The 21488-nt window shown below is 40.3% G+C and overlaps 1 protein-coding gene across 2 annotated transcripts in view; it reads left to right on the top strand.

Moving 5' to 3' along the window:
* Positions 1-7956: 7956 nt before the first annotated feature.
* The window catches only part of NR1H4 (nuclear receptor subfamily 1 group H member 4), a 72565-nt gene continuing 59033 nt past the window's right edge, over positions 7957-21488 (top strand). For both annotated transcript variants that reach the window (XM_057741840.1, XM_057741839.1), the window contains exon 1: positions 7957-8044. The gene's annotated coding sequence lies outside the window, so the exon portion shown is untranslated. The remainder of the gene's footprint in view (positions 8045-21488) is intronic.

Genomic DNA, 21488 nt, shown 5'->3' with positions numbered 1-21488 from the left:
GCCATACCACCCTGAACGCGCCCGATCTCGTCTGATCTCGGAAGCTAAGCAGGGTCGGGCCTGGTTAGTACTTGGATGGGAGAGCACAGAGGAGTGAGAACATTCATGTGGACCGTGTCTGATTAGGAATCTGCAAACGATGTAGAAAGCCTTTGAGTAACAAGTGCTTAAATGCTTGTTCTATGTGTAAAGACTGATGTTTTAAATACCTGGTTGACTCCTCTGTTTCAGGCTCATTTCTAAGAAAACCAGCACTATGATTTCATCATTTCTGATTCTGCTTCATGGTCATGACCTATATCCAGCCCCTAAAACACAAAAGAAATAGTGTAGATACATTACCACTGTAGAGCTCTAAAAATATACTTTCCTGATGGCAAGTAGCTTTGTCTCCGTTGAAGACAGATAGCTTACCATTGAATTATCATCTAAATTTCCCAGATAGAGGCATATCAAAATATAAAATGGGCCTTGTCCCCAAATGCGGTCCTTTGTTCTATCTATTAATAATCTTTTTAGCAACCGTTGGGTTTTAAATGCAGGTTGGACATAATATAGCACTCAGGTCCAACACTGACCTTCATCTTTCTATGACATCTTTCATTTCCTTTATTGTAAACCTGCTGCGAATGTTCCACATCTAATTAACCCGTGTAGCAGCACATGGCATTAAATGGGTCATTCCTAATTTTTTTTTTTTTTAATAAGTTGAATGCAGTTTGGATAATCCACTCCAGCTGGGACTGGAACAATGGAACACAAGCCTTGGGCAGAACAAAAGTTCTAAACAGCTTCTCTTATGTGTTGTTCTAGTGCACAGCAGACTTGAAATGCTGTGTCATAAACCCTCTAAGCCACTCGTCCTCCTTCCACCGAGGTGGGGAATCACTGCTTCAGCTCTCAGCTAGACCGAAGAAAAGAATTCCACTTTCTAATCAGGAAGACTTCATGTTGTCTGAATTAATACATTGGACCAATACATACTTTGTGGGACTCAGTGGAAAATGAAAATACGGGACCTTTGTTGAAAAATTAAGAATTTCAAAAGAATGACAGCAGAGTGTTAACTCAAACATAGGGTCTTCTAAGCGAGGGACCCTGTGTGACTGAACAGGTCACATGCTCATGAAGCAGCCCTGTGAATGGTGTGTAGGAAACTATAGTGGATCAGCACAGCACAGCTGATCTCTCCATCAGACCCTTGGCACTGCAGATGTGGAAGGAACCTTGGCTGTCATCTGGTTGAACATCCTCATCTTCCAGGTAGGGAAACTGAGACTTAGAGAGATTGAGTTGATTAAGTTCCAGATACAGCTGGGGAGAGGCAGAGTCAGATCTATTACCATAGACATAATATGACTAAAATATATGGAGAAGAGAGGTCCAGATTACTTGTCACACCCTGAAATCGATCATTTCTCCTATCATTAAACCATGACTTAGGTTATGTGTACCTTTGAGAGTTTTTATCACATTGCCATCAACATTCTTCCAACTAAGAAAGTAAACGAGATGTGTGTCCTTTCTTTTTGCCCTTGGCTTCCTTCTCCACAAAATTATGTCCAGAATCCAAGTCCACGGGCACCTATTCAAATGACCTTTTGACTGATCACGTGCTTTTCACACTTTCTAAACTTTGACCTTACAGCTGTGTTATACTGAAATCTAGGTCACATTGACACATACATGTAACTGAAGCAGCTTCATTAAGCAGTGCTTACCTTTCTAGTTGCAAAGGAAATATTTGCTATGCTATTGAAAAATACTGTTTCATTGAAAACAAACAAATGCTGGTCATGACTCACTAAATTGATTTCGGGTGGCATAATGGGTTATATCATGCAATTTGAAAAACCCTGCTCAAATGTCCATGTTGATTCTCTACTGGGAGGGATAGGTGAGGACTGGAGACATCTCACAAGAAAGCTCTTGTGGAAAAAAGAAGAATCACCAAGGCACCCATGTGCTGGCAAAGGGGCAAGAAATAGATACATTTGGATCCTACTGGGGGGATATAAATTGGCAACACCTTTCTGAAGGCAGTTTGCTAAGTTTACTATAGAGTCTTAGAAATGTGTTCACTTTGACCCAGTAATTTCACCTCTAGAAAACAAGGCCAAGGACATAATCACAGATGTAGCCAAAGATTTAGCTACAAAGGATGATCATTGCAATATCAGTTATATTAGAGGAAAATAAGAAATAATTCAAAGGTTCAGGTAGTAGGGGATTGGTCAAATGAGGGCATATCCCTATGAATTCAATAGTATACCTCCACTAAATTATTTTGTATGTGTAATTAAATATTTGGTAATATCAAAATATTTATGATATATTAAATGAGAAAAGCAGATTCAGAGCAGTGTATATACTATATGATCCCATTTTCTTATGAAAAGAGAAGACTTGGATGTATCTATTTTTCATTAAAAAGTTTAGAAGAAAATGTGTCACAGTTTTGATAGTATATTCTATGAATCTATGGGTTGTAGGAATATAGGTGAATTTTATTTTCTTCTTTAAGATTATCTGTATTTTCTAATTTTTCTATAATGACCATTACTGCTTATGTAATTAATAACAACAGCAACAACAAAGGACTCCTCCAGAAAAGAGGGGGGCAGGGAAGATACAGAAAGCAACGCACATTTGATGTAGGATGAGTGGAGAAACTCATTTGAATCTTCCTAAGTAAAATATAGTAATGTTTTCTCTTATGGGTTACATATTCCACAAAACAGGTTGTAAATATTTTCTTTTTAAAAAGTTTGAGCATTAGGACTGGCCATCCAGGTTCAGATGAAGTTTCAGCTGCATTCTTCAACATCTACAGGGGGGTTCTCTCTCCAGTGTAGACCCAATGACTTCAATGAGTCACTTAGAAGCTCTTTATTTTTTTTTTTCTTCTTTTTTTCTGTCCATGCCATGCGGCATGCAGGATCTTAGTTCCCCAACCAGGGATCGAACCCACGCCCCCTGCAGTGGAAACATAGAGTCCTAATCACTGGACCGCCACAGAAGTCCCCAATGAGTCACTTAGAATAGCTGAATGCAGAAGTGGGTGCAGTCCCTATGGGGTCTAGTTTCTGGAAAATTTCACATCTGATGGGGCCGGCCAGATGCTTCCCTTTGCTGATTTTATACCACACATTTTCATGTGACATTTCATGTTGATCTTCACAGCAACTCTATGAGATAGGCATTCTCTTCCTGTTATTGTTAGGGGTGGGGGAGAAAATTAGGACCCAGAGATTGTCTTGCTCAAGGTCATATGACAAGATCAGTCAGGACTCAAACCCAGGCCCCTGACTCTAACACCCATGCTTTCGGCACTGCCCCTACCTCATTGCCCTATGTCTTGGAAACTTTTTCTGGTTCTGAAAACACAGCTTCTTGAGGGTTGTGGTGCCTTACCAGGGAAAAGACGTTACTCAAGGCTATAGTGTGAGGACAACTGCAGACACGCTTTCCGATAGATTCAATGTTGGGGCAGAGATTTATGCTTACAGCCAGGTCTGAGCCAGTAGGAAGATAGGCCAGCTCTCTAATCCAGACTCTCCCTCCTTTCCTTCCTCAGTGCATTCAGTGTCCCCCTGTGGTCATCACCCTATGAGGTTGAGTGCCCAGGCTCTGTTCTCTGTCTCTGGTGATCACCCAGGCCTCCTAGGCTGGGTTGCACCCTTGCTAACCAATATTCAAAGTTCAACTGCTCTACTTCCCATTTGCTTCAAGATCTTCTATAGTCCCTGATCTGGGTGAACTCATTCATTAGGTTTGGGGGGAGAAATTTTCAAAAAAAGGTGGGATCCTGGAGAAGATAAGGAAGCCAGCATATTAACCAAGAAATAATATCTATGAATGGAGATCTTTTTTTGGTAAAATGGCTTTTCTACTACATACTTAATACCATACCAGAGTCAGTCACTAACAATATATTAATGACTTCCTTCATCTGTATTCTATTCAGCAATTAATTAAAATAAGCCAGTGTTGAGAAGCATTTCATAGAATAAATATTTTGATTTCACTTTGCATAGGTTGATAGTGGAACAAAATAAAGAAGAAAACAGACCAGCTTTGGAGAAAACGAACTTAAATTTAAAGCCCAGCTTTCTTGCTTTGATAGTCATTGAATGCCTAAGTCTTACTTTCCTCATTTGAAAAATGGAGATAATACTTCCTAGCTCCTAACTTGAAAGTACAACATGTAAAAAGCCCTCATTCCCCCAATGGTGTGCTGAATCAGCTTGCCCTGGCTCATGAGAGCCAATGGTTAAATTTTGAGCTTTTCTGAACTGGTTGTTAAACATAGCCACTATTTTTTGTAATTTTTAAGGTAAATTACATAAACCTTACAATTGAATACATTTAAAAATCAAAGACAATAAATACTTAAAACACTTCACATTCTAATTATTTTATAGCTACCTATGCTCTCGTGGCTGTTCACTTATGTTGTACTGAACGGTGGAAATCCTAAGTAATTATGTGCCTCTGTACATTTCTTCCCAATTTCATGTTCAGTGACATCACGCTGATAGTGTGAAGTTGGCCACAATGAGAATGTTTACATCATGGAAATGAGCTAATCTACAGATCAGTTCTCCATTTACTGCTTTGGTGATTGTCTAACACAGTGTTTCTCAACCTCAGCACTGTTGACATTTGGGGCACAATAATTCCTTGTCCTACAAAGATGTGCTGTTCATTGTAGGATGTTTATCAGCATCTCTGATCTCTACCTGCTAGATGCCACTAGCATTCCCTCCAAGTTGTGACAATCACAACTGTCTCCAGACATTGCCAAATATCACCTGGTGGGCATGATTGCCTCCTCCTTTCTGCATTGAGAGGGTCTAGGGGGTTGGCAAACTAAGGCTGGTGGACAAAATTTGGCCTGTGGATGTTTTTGTACAGTCTGTAGGCTAAGAAGAGGTTTTAAATTTTTTAAAGGTTGAAAAATATGACAGAGACCAGATGTGGCCACAGAGCCTAAAATATTTACTTTTGGCCCTTTAGAGAAAAAAATTTACTGACTTTTGGTTTAAGTTGTGGAAATGTTAATAATACAGATTATTTACATTGTAAAGAGCACACACAAAAAATTGAAGAAACTTTCTTTTGATATTTGAAAACTGTTATATTTAATTCAGCAAAGAAGCTATTTATGTTTCTAATGAGTGAATTTCCAACATACGTAGTATTGGAGCCAAAAGAAGGTTGGGTTTAATGAATGTAGTGTGTGTAAGGCTAAGAGTTTAACGGTACATCATGTGTATGATTTCAGGAAAATAAGTATATTGGGAAGGAATTAGTGGAATGAAATGCAGTTCCATTTGTCAAATCATGCTTGAACTGCAACTAGAAATTGGCTACTGATACAAGAGTTCAGCAGGACTCAATGAAAGCATTCTTTGAGAATCAATTGGCCACCTGGAATTTATACTTTACAAAATTGTGTATTTTATTATTATTTGTAAAACATGTTACACATCTATTATATCAGAAAATTTTAAATAAACATGAGTGTACATGTATATGTGAGTATGTGTGTGTGTGTATTTACCCCCCACTCTGAGAGCTGGTTGTTAAACACTTCCCAGCACATCACTGCCTCCACCTATCCTACCCCTATCTCTTCAAGTCTCCTCCATACTCTTAGTTGAAAAACATTGGTCTTCTCTTTCCTTCATGGGTTTCCCCAAGCTACCTCCTGCCTCAGAGCCTTTCTTTAGCCTGAAGTGCTCCCTTTTCTCCTCTGCCGTACCTTTCACTCTAGATATTTCAGATCTAGTCCAATCATGCAAAATGTGATAGTGTGAAATGCCCAGAGAAAACAATAACAGCTACTGCTTATATAGCATTTCTATGTATCAGATACTCTATATGTACCAGTGCTTTGCATATATTCATTCATTTAATCCTTACAGTAACTCCACAAATTCATATTTCCATTTCACAGATGAGAAAATTGAGAGATGGAAAAGTTAAGTGAAAGGCCTAAGGTCACAGAGCTCATATGTGACAGAGCTGGGATTTGAACTCAGGTGGTAGGCTCCAGAGTCCATGTCCTCAACCCTCACCTTCCACTGCTGATGAAGAGAATGAAATCGTAACATGGCTCTCGCCATTCAAGAAGAATTTGTCTGGGAGTCATACTGGAGCCCCTCGGGCAGCCCAGAGCTGCAGAGCCCAGTGAATGTCATGGCAAGGACTCTTCAAATGGGCAAGGGAGAGTTTACAAGGGCTGGCTCCCCCTCTTCCTTGTGATAAAGGGTGTGGATGGTGTGCTCAGTATAGAGGGTGCCCATGGGGGTAAGGAGTGTGAGCCTGCAGGACCTGCAGATGCTATGTAATAAGAGAAGTAAAATACAGCTTTCCTAACAGATTTGAGTGTAGGCCTTCCACTAACTTTACAACGGGGAACATTGGCGCGCAAGCACGCACGCCCACGCACACATGCCCATGTGTGTGCACAGACACACTACTTTGGAAAGTTATTTTCTCAGCTCACTCATTGATTCAGTTAAAAAATAGTTATGCAACACTTTGTCCATGAGAAGCACTGTGCTAAGACCAGGGATGGATACAGGGGCAAGTCTGCTACTGTGCTTGTCCTCCAGAAATTTGATTCTTGTAAAAGAGAAAAGTAGGTAACTATACTGAACAAAGCCAGAGGAATTAAGGGACAACGAGAGAATTATAAATAAAGGATGAGGGGCATTTGGTGGGCAGAGTAGGGGCAGAGGAGAAATGGGGTTGGCTTCAAGGAGAACTCAACATTTGAGATGGATCTGTGGATCTGAAAGGAAGGCCATTCAGGTAAAAGGAAGAGGTATGCAAAGGCATGGAGGGAGGAGAGCTTGGCACAGGTGGGCAAGAGGTTGGGGGTCTCTGAAGAGACAGGATGTGAGAAAATGCTAGAAAGATAGACAAGGGCTATCGGGGGTGGAGGGGTTGTATATGTCAGGCCATAGCATTTAAAGTTTATTTTTTAGACCATGGGAATCCATCGGAGATTTTTGATTAGGAGATTGTCTACCAAGGTGCTAGGTAACTAGTGTGCAGATAACCAGTATTTATTCAACTGATAAATAATAGTGCCTAAAATTTATTGGTTGCTTGCAGTATGCCAAGCACTTTTTTAAACATTTTATGCATTTTAAACTATGCATGTAATTCTCACCCCAACACGTAGGATTGTTACACTATCTCCATCTTATAAATGAGGAAACCAAGACTTAGAGAGGCTGAGTGTCTTCCCCAAGGTTGTGACGACAAATGACTAGGTACCTGACCAGAGCCCCAGCTATGTAATTTGGAAAACAGAAAAAGAAAAGGAAAGAAGAGTTATGGGGCCAACCAACAGTGTTCTTCAGAAGGGAAGCTGTGGTAGGCCCAAATTAGCAGAGGAGCACAGTGGGTTGGAAATGAGACACTCCAAAGATAGAATCCACACAAATCTGTTATTACTTGATATAGGAAACCCGGGAGAGAGAAGGGTCGAGAAGGCTCAGAGTTGCTAACTTCAGTCCCCGGGAGGTGGTGGAGCTATTAAAAGCCATTGGAGAGAAGGAAGATGACAATTCAATTTAGATGATGTGTGCAGAACTCTGGGTACTCAGGACCCTAAAAGAGCAACCTGTGGAGAAGTGCTTTAAAAGGCGAGCTTCAGAACTCCCCGGCTTTGTCACAGTCCCTACCCGGGGTCTCTGGGAGTTCGTCCTGGGACTCTCGAGGCTGTCCCAAGGTTCCTTTCCATGTTTATATCATTTAGCAGGGAAAGGATTGTTAATGACTAATCTCTGTCCACGAGGCATGGAGCCAACACAGAGATGCTGCTGCTGGGTGGGAAGGCCGCCTGTGATCGGCCACGGCTCCTGCTGGAACTCCCTCCTCCTCACCCCACTGTCTCCTGGACTCGCCCCAATGCAAAATCGGATTCTGAGCATTTGCAGCAAAACCGCTGGGTTTTGGAGAGGAAGACTGGACTCAGAATCCTCCCAGGGTTTTGAAAGTTCATCTCCAACCTAAGACAATCTGAGTGAGTACTTAATTCCTCTGGGAGTGGGGTATCCATCTCAAGGCAGCAGAGGGGAAGTTATCATCGGAAGTTTCTCTGTAGCATCAGGCAGTTTGGTTGATGAATGAATTCTAAGTTGGTAGAGTCTAATGTAAGATCCTGATAATTTTGGAAAAAGTAAAAGAAACTCTTAAAAACAAAGAAGCAGAAGTTAATGGGTTGGACTTTAATGAAAAATAAGTTGGTTTCCTTATTGCAAAATCATTTAGAAATATCTTTTTAACACTGTGGTCACCGAGGAGAATCACTGGAGCCTGTACATTTCAGAAATGACTCTGTTCTGATTCCATAGGCAATTTCGTCTGTATAGTGTGCTGTGATTTACCAAATCCTGATGTGAACTGGGGAATATTACTAATGTCAGATGACTTCGGATCTAGGACTAGGATGACATTTAAGCTATGCTTGATTGAAATGAAAGTTTTTCCTAGGAGAAGAGTAGGTTTAAAAAGCTTTCTCTTTTGACTTCTGTAAACTTTTCTATTGCTTTCCATTTCTCATATTAATATCTGATGGAAATATTAAAATAAGATGGAAAAAGGAAGAACTTTATTATTAAAATTGCCCAATGTCTGAATCTGCAGATAAGGCATCTCCTGTCCACTTACTGCCAGGGGATTAGACAACAATGAGGGAAGCTGGGGTCATTTCTCTTAACTGAGTTTTTACTTAGAAGGGAGGCGCTGGGGAAGAGGATGCAAATGACATGCTGGATTCTTTGAGAAACTCGCCTGAGCTTTAAAGAAATCTGATGATGCCACTAATGCTGTCTTAGAACCACCTCAGCAGTATCCACAATAGGCTTAGGGAAAGCCGATGCTGGGTTTTTAGCTGTGATTTTATAAAATGATAGATGCCTTTATCTGAGTCACCCCACACCCTCCAAATTGTGGACCTGCGCCATTTGCACCGTGGACTTTTCTGTTTTGCTGAGAATGTTGCAATATGGCTGATGCAACTCTAAGTTAGCTGATAAAGTCCTGGCCAGGGATGACACTCTTGTCCTGAGGCTCCATCAGGATTTGTAGCACTGTTTGCCACCACACACCTCTGCCTTCTCCCCACAGTTGGAGAAGGACAGTAACATAATCCTTGTCCTTCCTCTTATTTCCACAACTCCAAAATGTGGCCACATGGTCATGGAATACTCAATTGTTATGTTTGGAAGGAAAAGAAAAGAACTGTATATGTGCAAAAGTGTGTACCAGCATGTCACAGGCTTTGCCTAAATTGCCTGTTTCCTTCTCACGATAACCTTGAATGGAAGTTCTTTTTTTTTTTTTAATTAATTTCTTTATTGGCTGCATTGGGTCTTGGTTGATGCGCGTGGACTTTCTCTAGTTGTGTTGTGCGGGGGCTACTCTTCGTTGTGGTGTGTGGGCTTCTCATTGCGGTAGCTTCTGATGTTGCAGAGCACAGGCTCTAGGCACACGGGCTTCAGTAGTTGTGGCATGTGGGCTCAGTAGTTGTGGCACATGGGATTAGCTGCTCCGTGATATGTGGGATCTTCCCAGACCATGGCTCGAACCCGTGTCCCCTGCATTGGCAGGCAGATTCTTAACTACTGCGACACCAGGGAAGTCCCAATGGAAGTTCTTATGCTCATTTTACAGATGAGGAAACTGAAGCTCAAAGAGAACAAGTAACCTGTCTGCAGTCACACAGTTAGGAAGTAGCACCTGAATATGAGATCAGGTCTTTTTGACTCCAAAGTCTTCTCCTTGCTACCCTGGTATTGTTAGGGGCTGGGAGAACTTGAAATCTGGAATGATGGGAGAGCAGGTGGACCAGCCCACACATGTCTCAGCTTGACAGGGGTGATTTGTTAAGACCCAGCACAATTGTGAAAATTCCTAAAACTTCTTAGGGCATTTTCTAATAACTACGCTGGGAGCAGGGGGAGTGGAAAGTTTTCAGCACTATTTGCTTTAACCCAGAGGTCGGCCTAGGAGAGCTGATTGGAGACTTCACTTATCAGCATCTTAATTAAAGACTTAACGAACCCTCCCTGATATCGTGATCGGCGACTTCCGAGAGGCGCCAGGAACTGCTGTGTTTCACAGAAACCTTGGGTTATGAAAGCCAGGAGAGTACATATCACCTTGTAATGGGTTTAAAAAGGCTCACATTGTCATTAAGTGGGTGGATAACAGAAAGCACAAAGGTTTATGCTCGTTTCTTGATAGGGAGTGTTTTCCCTTCATTTTGCCCAGTCTCATTTCTCTCTTAAATCCAGGCAACATAGATCATGAAGGGGCTAAAAGAAATGGAAACAGTTTTCTTCTTCCCAGGTATTTCTTGCTGCTGCTGTGTTTTCTACCAGGGGAAAGGCATCAGTCTATGAGTGTCCTCAGTCACCCAGCTTCAGGGGGAGGCAAAAGTCTTCATTACCTAAAAGTATCCACCTTCCTCTCTTCTCTCTCACCTTCCTCTTCTCTCATCCTAGTCTGCAATCCCCTAACCCTCTTGCCCTCCACAGTGAGTTATTTTCTCCCTCCGTTTGCCTCTTTCCAATTTTGGCAATAAAGGAATGCCTGCTATTCTTTCCTCTTTGTAAATTTGTGTCAACACAGTGCTAACATAATTTGATTGCCAAGGGAAATAAGGCACAGGAAAGAAAATATTGCATAGGAAAGAGTAATATGTTTTTTCTTCATTAGGTCTAAGAATTACAACAGAGTTCTGGTGACCAAAATTAATAGGTGTGAATATAAAATAAATTTTTATTAATTTTCATTTTTCTGGATCAAATCCTAATAAAACTTTGAGATTTTAGTTCCCATTTTAAATAGAAGCAATGCTGCAATGAACATCCTTGTGTACATGTGCAAAGGTTTATACAGGGAAGATACCTAAGATTAGAATTGCATTTTATTTTTTAATACTTATATACTGCTAAAGAGTCCTCCAAAAAAACTAAAAACTATGCCCCCACTAGCAGTATGTGAGAATACATATTTCCACACAACTTCCTCAACTTTTAGTATTATCAGACAAAAAAGCGTTGATAATCTGATAGGTGGAGATAGCATCTAGTGATATTAATTTGCATTTTTCTAATTATTAATTAATTTCAGATGTTTTATAGGTTCATTGGCCCCTTGTATTTCCTGTTTGGTGAATTTCCTCTGTATAATCCTTGTCAGTTTCTCCCCTGGATTGTTTATCTTTTCTGTTTTTGTTTATAGGAGTTATTTATATATTGTTTATACTAATTTTTGGCTGTTATTTATGCTACAAACTTTTTCTCCCATTTTGTTTCATATATTTAGCTTTGTTTATGGTGTCTTGGTTTGTCTTCTTGATTTTAGTGTGTCAAATTGATTCTTTTCCTATTTGTTTCTCTTCTGAGTCTTTCTTAATCCCTAAGTTCATAAAGATCACAAATGTGTTTTCCAGTATTTTCTCCCAGTAATTTTTTATCATTTTAAAAGTCTTTAATCCACCTGTGGCTTATTTTCAAGAATATTACAAGATAGGACTCTTTCATTTTTCCCCCAAAGGAATAGTAATTTTTCTTGACATTGTTTCTTGAATAGGCCATCCTTCCTCCACTGATCTGAGCTGAATCCACCCACTATAGCATAGAGCACAGTGTATGGCCGCTCAGAACACAGCATGCTATTGCCCTCCTATAACCATCCCCACTGCATGCCTTTTGCTTAGTCTAATCCCTAACTCCTTCGAGGTCAAATTCAAGAACCAGCCCTCTACCCTCAGGACGACCTCCCCTATTCTCCTAGTCACATCCATGCTTAACACGCACCAATGACTCCCATTTAGAATAAATCTGAACTCCTTACCATAGTTGACAGGCCATCGAGAGCTGCTTACTCTCAGTCCTCATCTCCTACACTCCCCCTTGGCTCACTCATCTCCAGCTTCATTGGGCTTTTGCGGTTCCTCCCATGCCCCAAGCCTCAGGCCCTTAGCATTTGCTGACCACTGTGCCTGGACTTATTTCCCCCAATGTATGGCCGACTCCTTCTTCACCTCCACACCTCAGTTCAAATGTCCACTCTTTAGAGAGCTCTTCTAGGATCACCCTCTCTAACATAATGTCCAACCACACCACTCTATCCCTTATCTCCTTTATTTTCTTATCACCACTGGAAATCCTATTCCTTGTTTACTTGCAAATTATCAGGATTTTTTTTTTTCTACCTCATCCATTACTCTCTTTCTAAGACCTAGATCAAAGCCTGATACATATGGAAGAACTAATGGACGTTGAATGAGTGAATGCCCTTGCTTGTGCTTCCCTCTATCACAGCAATCCCCATACCATTTTTAAAAATTCATTTATTTTTGGAATTTTTAAAACTTATTGGCTGCATCGGGTCTTTGTTGCTGTGTGCGGGCTTTCTGTAGTTGCGAAGAGTGGGGGCTACTCTTCATTGCAGTGTGTGGGCTTCTCATTGCACTGGCTTCTCTTGTTGCGAAGCACAGGCTCTGGGCATGTGGGCTTCAGTAGTTGTGGCTCGCGGGCTGTAGAGGGCAGGCTCAGTAGTTGTGGCGCACGGGCTTAGTTGCTCTGTAGCATGTGGAATCTTCCCAGACCAGGGATTGAATCCATGTCCCCTGCATTGGTAGGCGAATTCTTAACCACTGCACCACCAGGGAAGCCCCAATCCCCATACCATTTTAATTGGGGTGTCCTTACCTGACTTTTCCATTAAGCTTCTTGAAGGATCATGATTTTTTGTTTGTTTGCCTTTATCTGTCCAGTGCCTGACACAGAGTCAATAAATGTGTATGTGTGTGTATATATATATATTTTAGAAGAGCCTTGTTCTTTATTTTATTATTATTATTGTTATTTCTGAAAATTATTTATTGGCTGCCTTGGGTCTTCGTTGCTGCGCGAGGGCTTTCTCTAGTTGTGGTGAGCTGGGGCTACTCTTCCTTGTGGTATGCAGGCTTCTCATTATGGTGGCTTCTCTTGTTGCAGAACATGGGCTCTTGGTGTGCGGGCTTCAGGAGTTGGGGTGCATGGGCTCAGTAGCTGTGGCGCACAGGCTTAGTTGCTCTTTGGCAGGTGGGATCTTCCCAAACCAGGGATCAAACCCATGTCCCCTGCATTGGCAGATGGAGTCTTAACCACTGTGCCAGGGAAGTCCAATGAATGTATATTGACTGAATAAATATGTATGTAAGTGAATGAATTCACTTGGCATTGATATTAGAAATGGACATTGAAATGCCATTTTTAAAGAGTAAATGTAGTATTTTTAAGCAAGTGCTATCTTTTTGAGACCCAATAAAACAAAAGGTAACATGCCATACTGTTCATTTGGGGAGATTGTATCAGCTATCTAGAACTATGTAACAAGCCACCCCAAAACTTAATGGCTTAAAAAGATAATGATTTATTAATTCTTATAATTTTGTAGGTTGGCCAGGTGGCTCTTTGCTGGTTTTTCCTGGGCTTAATCAAGCAACTGATACCAACTGGAAGGTCAACTAGGTCTCACTCTCATGACTGGGGCCTTGATGCTGGCTGTTGATTGGGATAATGGGAATGGCCCAGTCTCTTTCTCCTAGCGTATTTCATTCAGGGTTTCTTCATGGCATGGTGGTCTCAGGACATCATTCCAAGAGGGTGAAAGTGGAAGTCACAAGGTTCTCTTGAGGTTTACCCTCAGAAGTGGAACAATTCTATTAGTCAAAGCAAGTCATCTTAACAGCTCATTCAACGAGTGGGAAAATAGACTTATTTATGAGAGGAATTGCTAAGTTAACTTTTAGTTTGAGATGGCATTGCTCTCACTAAAGCAATTTACTCAAACACTTTGTGGATTTCTTGTGAGTCTTTCTGGGACTCACTGCATGCCTCAAAACTTATGTCCATAATTTTTTGAGACAGACTTCTTTGTACTTTGGACATGTCAAACTACTGTGAAATAATGCTATGGGATAATGCCCCGACATTCTTAGAAGCTCTTTTACCAGATGCAAGGGTCTCCTAGGCACCTCCTTATGTTTTCTGAGCTCTTAGCAAAAGATGTTATAGCCACACCCGTGATTTGAAATTTACCATGGAGTCATTTCTTACTTTGAGACTCTTATGCCAGATGGAGAGACCAAAAATGCAAAACAGTCTTATTTTTTGACCCAGCACATCCTGGACCTTTCTCTAAATTCTGCTTGCAAAATGAACAGCTCCCTCCATAATTCATCTCTCTCTTCATCACCTTATCATGAACAGGTAAAATGCCACCTGACATATTCACCGTGCTAGTTACTTGGAAATATCCTTGATCTCAAACTGAGCCATGGAATTATCCGAAAATCAGTCAGAAAGAGGCTCTATCACTGCTGAAACCAAACTGAACAAGAGAGAAACAAACAAAACCCCCCAAGTTCATTAGGAAACTATGTATCTTCCAAGTTACCACATGTTGGACAGTTTTGACAATTGTTTTGTGACTGCAAATATGACCCCTTTCTTTCCCAGCTTTCTATAGTAGTTTCCTCACTGCTCTTCCAATTTCTATCAGTGTCCTCACTGACCTTCCAGTCTCTGCCCACTTCCCAATCCCAAAGCCAAAGCCGTATGTTTTAGTCTCTCTTTTTTTTAAACAGCACTCTCCTTCTAAGTACCAATCTCTGTAGAAATTATTTATTTCTTTGTAACAACTACCCTAAAGCTTAGTGACTTAAAAGAGTAATGATTCATTAATTCTCATATTTCCATGAGTCAGCAGAGCAGTTCCTCTGCTCACTTATGTGACTCTTTCCGATGGACAATCAAATGGAACAGAGGGTTTAAGATGGCCTCACTCATCTCTGGAGTCTTGGTGCGGCTGGGACAGTTTGGATAGCTGACGTCTCTCTCCATTAGGTTTTGCATTTGGGGCATCTACAAATAGTGTGACAGTCTCTGGGCAGCATTCCTAGACGGAGGGAACAGAAGCTGCAAGGCCTCTTAAGGCCTAGCTCAGAAGTCTCACATCACTTCCACCATTTTATTGGTCAAGGAAGTCCCCAGACCAGTTCAGGTTCAAGGGCTGGGGAAATAGCCTTCACCTATTGAGGGGTAGCGGCAAACTGTTATTGCAAAAGGGTATCTGGAATGGAAGTTGTGGTGGCTGCTTTTGCAAATAACAAATAACTTATGTAAATAATAGTCAGAAGATCTAATGAATTATTTGAAAAAAAGATGACAGCTCAGTCATGGAGAAAGCATAACTTTCTCCAGCCTCTTGACCATTCTGACTATAGCAGATAACGGAGAAAAACTTTCCTGACGATGCAGCATGAAAGTTAAGAAGACCAAAAACTATCCCTGGTAGTTCTCAAGGAAGAGAAGTTAACAAAGGGAAATTTGGGAGGATTATTAAAACTATTTCCTGGGGTGGTCAATCCATGTGTAAAATGTGGGGGCTCACTGCTTAAGACATTTTCAGCAAGAATGGTTTCAGTTCACTAATTAGGACTACACTGTGGGAAGCAGCCTTAGGTATCAGGTTTTTAAAAAATAATAATTAAAATTAATTTTAAAAATAATTTAAAATATTAAAACCTTGTGATTAAAAAATAATAATAAGTCCTTCGTCAGCTCTTACATGCTCTGTCCTTCTACATCTCTGTTTACTGGTGATCCTATGACCTAAACAAAACTGATTCTAAAGATGGTTATCTTGTAAGGTATATTACTCATCTATTCATTTATATATTTAGTTAGTTTATTCATTCATCCATTTATTCATTCAATCAACAAGTATTAACTGTGTGTCTAGTATATAGTGGGCGATGGGCTAGGCACTGGAGATCCAGGGCGAGCTCTCCTGGAGCTGATGGTCCAGTCGGGGAGACAGACAGCCAGATCACCGCAAAAACAAAGGGAGAATTACAACTGGATAGACACTCAAACAGGTGCCTGGTGCTGTGCAAGTCTGCTGGAAATTAGGGCTAGTCAACAAAGCTGGCCTGGGACGGGAGGCCTGGGACCACAGTGAGACAAATGAGATGCCTAGGGTGCCAAACGTAAAGAGGCCTTACTCTTAGGTTCGTGGCCCTGGGAGCTTCTACTCCAAGTGCTTCTTTTACATCTAGTTAAAAATAAAGGTCAGCCACTCTGGGCCCCATTGTGTAACCTGCACAGCACAGAAGCTCAAATATCTATAGAGGTCTGGTTGGCTTAAAAGTATTTTTATTGTACAACACTTGAAGGAAGTATACCTTTAAATGGAGACTTTAGAAACAGCAAAAGAAGTTTGACAAGAAACAAAATAATATAACAGGCGAACCCTGTAGAGGCTTACTTATTTGTGCATATAACAGCTAATGTCCAAATGCTTTAGACAGAACTGACCTTGCCGAAATGCCAGTTCTCCCTCACTAGACATTGGTGAGTGGTTAGTGGCAGTCTCAGTGGGAAAGTTGCGTGAGAAAGCATGAATTTAGAGTTAGATGGTCGGTTTACTTTACATCCCTACTCTGCTTCTTTCTAGTGGTGTGACCTTGGAAAAGTTGCTTAATCTCTTTGAGCCTCAGTTTTCTCATTTATAAAGTGTGTGTATTAATACCTACTTAGTTTATTATAGATTAAATGAGATAACATAGCATGAAAGCTGCCACATAGTAAGCACTCATAAAATGGTAGGTATTATTTTAATCTATCTCCACAAAAAAGTAAAGGTTACTATGATAGCAATACAGGCCATCCAGTTCTTATAGGGCACCACCCTCAGAATAATGTAACCACCATGACCACATTGTTTGGAGGCTCATGTCAGACCTGTGGTCACTACTGGCCACGTGTTATGCTTGAAATCTCTCTTGACTTCAGATCTATTTTTTTAAATTAATTAATTAATTTTACGTATTTTTGGCTGCGTTGGGTCTTCGTTGCTGCGTGCGAGCTTTCTCTAATTTGCAGTGAATGGGGGCTACTCTTCATTGAAGCGCACAGACTTCTCATTGCAGTGGCTTCTCTTGTGGAGCACGGGCTCTGTGTGGGCTCAGTAGTTGTGGCATGTGGGCTCAGTAGTTGTGGCGCATGGGCTCTACGAGAGTGCAGGCTCAGTAGTTGTGGCGCACGGGCTTAGTTGCTCCGTGGCATGTGGGATCTTCCCGGACCAGGGCTTGAACCCATGTCCCCTGCAATGGCAGGCAGATTCTTAACCACTGTGCCACCAGGGAAGTCCAGGTTCTATTTTCTTAACTGTGTATTTTTGCTCTGGAAAGAAGCACAAAAACTTTGTTCGGGTTTTCCGTAATATCTTACAGGAAAGCATCTTATGGAAAACCTGAACGAACTTTTTGGCCAACCTAATACTTCAGTTCGATTGCTTCTGAGAAGACCAAATCCCTGGAAAGATAAGACCTTTTTTTCTAGAGCTCCTTTCTCTTTTGCCTTAGGAACATTCTTCCAGCCCTGGGCTGAATCCAGGACTTCCCCTGGGCATGAAATGATGATGGCTAGAAAACGTTTACTTTTTTCCTGCCCTTTAGGAATGGTCTACATAGATATCCAACAAAATGTATGCTTTACCACCAACAAGTGGGCCATCTGCGAAAAACATCAGCAAGAACGGTGACTTTGGGGGTGGAGAGTTCATAGGGAACCCGCACAAGCAACTGGTTTTTATCCTTATCTTCTGAGAGCTGAGATTCTTCTAAATAGGAGTCACAGCTATTTAATTGGAGCAGGGTCTTTCCAAGGTCTCTTGCAAATGGTTTGCACTAAATCAGAGGCGCTCCATACACCATGAACTCCCTGTGACACACAATATCTAAACAAGTACAAATTGATAACCAGAAAGTAGGAGTCCAAACTACCAGTCACTCTGTGTCTTATCACATTAAAAACAAACAGTGCTTACCACTTCTGAAATTATTCCTGGGTCCTTAAGTTAAGGCTTACATTACCTCATAGTACAAATAAACATAAAGTAAAATAAACATTTTGTCCCTGCTTCCACCAATACCCAAGGCTTAAACTTTGTATCATCAACCTGCTTTCTCTCCTTCCCCCTCCTCTATGTACACTGTGCTCAAGTCCCTTCCTTTCCATCTCTACAGAAGCCACCCTGCTTTGCACCTAATCATCTCATTTCCTGAATAAGAATTTCCTGAATTTTCCTCCTTCTTTCACTGCTTACCATCCTTGTCCCGCCTTCTCATAAGAGTAATCCTCTTGAACGTAGATTTCATTGCACCACTCAAAATTTCCCATAGCACCTCATTGACCACAGTTAGAGTCCCCAAACATTTTGTGGAGAATTACTTCCTCCTCAAAGCCTCAAGAATGTGTTTAAAAAAAAAAAAAGAATGTGTGTGTGTGTGTAAGAGTGTGTAAGAAAGAGAGAATCCCTGTACGAGTTTGCATATCTTTATAGATGAGGAAGCTTTTCACGTATAGAATGTCATTCAACCTTTTTTATTATTAAATATTTCCAACATGCAAAACATTGAATAATATCCTCGGCTTCCTTGTATTTACCACCTAGTTAAAGGAGAGCATTACAGATGCTATGGAAATTCCCTATGTACCCGCCTAGTCATTTGGGACCACGGTTCTGAATGTGGGTTCAGTACTTCCATGCATGTCTCTGTAGCTTAGACAGGGCTCACCAGCTTTTTCTATAAAGGCCAGAGAGTGAATATTTTAGGCTTTGCAGATCACATGGATGGTGTTGCAGCTACTTCACTCTGCCTTTGTTGTGTGAAAACAGCCATACACGATATGTAAACAAAAGGGCAAATTTGGCCCTGGGTGGGCTGGATTCAGCCGGTGGATCATGATTTGCTGCCCCTTGCATAGGGTATCAGTAGTAATATGTAGCATTGTTTTGCATATCTTTAAATTTATATACATTTTATCAAACTGTCCATTATTCTGCAACCTGATCCTTTTGCTCAATATGAAGTTTCTTAATTTATCAGTATGAACAGTTTCTTTCTTGTACTCAATCTCTTGTTGATGGACATTTATGATATTTACAGTGTTTTGCTATTGGAAACAATGCAGTAAAATTTTTGTACATGTCACCCTGTGTATATGAACACTTATGAAGGGTTACCTTTTAATCTTCACAGCAGTCCTATTATTTAGATTTTTAAACATTCAGCCGAGGCTCAGGGTGCAGTATGGGGGCAGGGTGTTAAGTGAATAGTTGCAAGTCATACATGAAGCAATGAAAGGTCAGCACTGGTTCTCTATTCTAATGTTCTTTTTTTAAAAAAGAAGTTTATTGAAGTATCGTTAATTTACAATGTTGTGTTAATTTCTTCTGTACAGCAAAGTGACTCAGTTACACACACACACACACACATATTCTTTATCGTATTCTTTTTTTTTTTTTCTTTATCGTATTCTTTTCCATTATGGTTTGTCACAGGATATTGAATATAGTTCCCTGTGCTTTACAGTAGGACCTTGTTTATCCATCCTCTATATAATAGTTTGCCTCTGCTCAACCCAAACTCCCAATCCTTCCCTACCTGTTCTAATCTTATGCTTCATTGCCCTATTCCCTCCCCCCACCCCCACTTTTTTTTTTTGGCTGATCCGTGCAGCATGTGGGATCTTAGTTCCCCAATCAGGGATTGAACCTGTGCCCCCTGCACTGGAAACGCAGAGTCTTAACCAGTGGACCACCAGGGAAGTCCCATGCGTCATTCCCCCTTGACATTTGTACTAGACCAAGCTATTATTTCTGCATATACATAACACCGCCAGCTGTGATGGGAGGTACGAGAGGAAACTAAGCTATGATTCCTGCCTTGTAGGAGTTTACAATACAGTGGAGAAGATGACAGATGAAATTAAATCATTAATGGCCACCCGAGGAGGGAGAAGGTAAATGACAGGGGGAGGCATTAGTGGAGAAGTTGGGACATAAATGGGAAAAAAAATCTATAAAACTGAGTGTTACAGAAACACACTTGAATAAATGGAGACATACCTTGCCCCTGAAAGGCAAAACTGAATATTATAAAGATATAAATCTTCCTACCTAAATACATAGGTTTGATACCATATCAAACTCCCAGAGAGATTTTTTTTTAATGTGATACAAGATGTAATAGTTTATCACAGAGAATGAGAAGGTGAGAATATCTTTGAAAATGTTGAAAAACAATGAACAATAATAGGAAAATGTGATGTTGGTACAGATGTAACTGTATGATCAATGGAAAACTAAATTCAGTCTCAATAATAGAAAAATTATAGATCAATGGGAAAGGGGAAAAGTATTCAACAAGCAATTCTGACAAAATTCACCCTGTACGAAAAACTGAAAATTAAAAGCAATAAAAGTAAGCTTTAAAAAAATCTGTTTAACTACATACAATGCAAATCTTTTTAAGTAAAGATAATTAAAAGACAAATGAAAATGTTTGTAGTAAATATACCAGAATGCTAATACATTCAATATACAAAGAACTCCTTTAAATCAATAAAAAAAGAACATTTCCATAGAAATATAGCAAAGTACATAAACAAAAAGTGGAAAGAAACTATCACATATAGACAATATATAATATCTTTTTCAATTGCACTCATATTCAAGGAAATGCAATTTAATACAGTACGATAGGATTTGTCACTGGCAAATTAGAAAAGATTGTTAAATGTGGAAGTAGGTAACGCCAATGAAGGTGTGGTGAGACAGGCACTCTTATCCACTGCTGGTGGGAGTGTAAATTGGAACAAATTATAGAATGCCACTTGGCATTTTGTAAATGTTTTCTGTATTGTCTGAATTTTCTGCAATAGAAAGGATGGCTTTCATTTGAATAGAAAGGATGGCTTCCTGTTAGCTGAGCTTTTATTACTAACTCCAGAGAATTCTTAAGCTCTCTGTCTGCAGTTGCTCAAAGTTCATTATCTAACCAGAACCTTTACCTGTATTTCTAAGAAGGTGCTCTTCCCCTAGTGTGTGTGCCCTGCCAGTGCTGGCTGTGGTTGTGGCCCAACAATTGTGTCTTCCTTTCTCATCTGCACACTTTTTCTTCCACACCAGACCGCTTTCTCCACTTGTGCTCTGGCATGAAGGAGAATGAGCCGCTCTATTTGTAGAAAAAGTCTAATAAGCATTAATAATAATAGCTAGTAATAAACTCAACCCAGAAAAATTTTTATCTAAACACTTAGAATCTTAAAGTCATTAGAAATTTTTAAAAATCCAAATTTATATACAAAATTTAATTATAGAAAAGTATGATAGAATGATCAACAATAGACATTCAACCATTAAAATGTGCTGCATTAGGATAAAATTCCGCAGTGAAGTAGAATGAATGGGGAACTCAAAAAAGGACAAGAAAGATTCAAATTTTTTCCAAATTTTAAAGAACATTTTCATTTTCTTGTATTTCTGGGAATGGTGAAGAAGGATATTAAGTTGCTGTGGTATTTAGATATAATTGAATAGATTTGAGTAGTGTAACA

This window comes from Hippopotamus amphibius, chromosome 7 (genome assembly GCF_030028045.1).
Source record: "Hippopotamus amphibius kiboko isolate mHipAmp2 chromosome 7, mHipAmp2.hap2, whole genome shotgun sequence".
NCBI classification, from domain to species: domain Eukaryota; kingdom Metazoa; phylum Chordata; class Mammalia; order Artiodactyla; family Hippopotamidae; genus Hippopotamus; species Hippopotamus amphibius.
The sequence above is the reverse complement of the archived record's forward strand: the minus strand, read 5'-3'. Positions and strand labels throughout refer to the sequence as shown.